The sequence below is a fragment of the Buceros rhinoceros genome, unplaced genomic scaffold, assembly GCF_000710305.1.
Source record: "Buceros rhinoceros silvestris isolate BGI_N320 unplaced genomic scaffold, ASM71030v1 scaffold45298, whole genome shotgun sequence".
NCBI classification, from domain to species: domain Eukaryota; kingdom Metazoa; phylum Chordata; class Aves; order Bucerotiformes; family Bucerotidae; genus Buceros; species Buceros rhinoceros.
In genome coordinates this window covers 7024-8416 of record NW_010428304.1, presented here as the reverse complement: position 1 = coordinate 8416, position 1393 = coordinate 7024, and positions in this window count along the sequence as shown.

Genomic DNA, 1393 nt, shown 5'->3' with positions numbered 1-1393 from the left:
CACGACGCATACTCTGAAGTTCTTTGCTGTAATGGCCGAACGTTGGAGTTCATCACTTCTCATGGGAGACCTAATTAGACTGATTAGACTAATTAGACATGAGGGCCATGAGGGACTTCGAAAAGGATGAGAGGAAGGGAAGCTGCAAAGTGACATATGGATTAAAAGATGAAAGCCACCTTCTGGATACTGTCTTGAGTTTGGCTAGTGACCTATGGGAGAGGAGAGAACTTGGATGCTGGAAAAATAAGATCTTTTTTAAACACACTTTTCTGTCCTCAGAGGTTATCCAGGAGGATTCACAGATTGAGATGACTATTAGGGATGAGATTCTGATGAAAGCTTACCCGGCTTTATCAGCCATACTATAGGACCACTGCACAGGAACTACTTAAAATTGCTTCATACTGTTAATCTAGTGAAAGAAGCTTCCTTTGTTTCCTATCACCTGCATGTCTAGATCAATATTTAGCTTCTAATTCAGTGCACTTTTTTGTCTGAGAATATGTTTCTTCCATTTTTGTTTTACAGTCTCCTCAGTATTCCTATGTGTTAAGACAGATTAGACCAATTAGTCCTTCAGTGTCCCTGTACATGCCTGTTTTCACATTTTGGCCTGCAGAAGTGACAGTAACAATTACAATATTTTATTCACAGTTGAGCATTGCCAGTGGTTCTGATCTTTTCTTATCTAGTACATCACTTTGCTACATTGCCTTAACATTTTAAAAATCCTCTTTTTTTTTTCCATCAAGTGATCATGAAGAAATCTGTCTCTTGTTATTTCTTTCTGTAATGATGTGCATTGTAGGCTTTATTCTACATCATCTAGTATTAATTTCTATTTTTTCCCCCATCATATCCAGTATAAACTGAGATGATACTGGTTTTCTTGGTGATGCGATGGTACAATTCAGGCCAGTACACTGGGAACTAGACCTGAAGTTTGAAAGGTGCTCTGTGAGTTGGACCTGGAAAACCTATACCCATCAGTCTATAGGGGGACATCTTCAAGAGACCAAACTCTACCACATACTGATTAACATAGTTACTTAGTACAAGTAATCGATAAGAACAAACAGTAGTACTGCTGGGGAGAAGTATGGTGGTAAGATCAATATATGAAAGCTTCACATAGGAAATATTTTGAGAGGCAGCATAGAATTATTGGCAGAAAATTGAATGAAGTTGAAGGTCTCCAGTATCTCAGAACAGTTTGTTTTGTGCTCGAGAATATGCAGATGAGTCCAGGAAGAAAGATTTCTTGGAATTTAAAGGAAATCATAGAACATACAGATCTCTCTGCTCTTTGAAAAGAGATGCCAACTCATTTGAATGCGTATGCTTCCATCCGTATTTTTATCACTTATTTACATGCATAGACACACTCTTT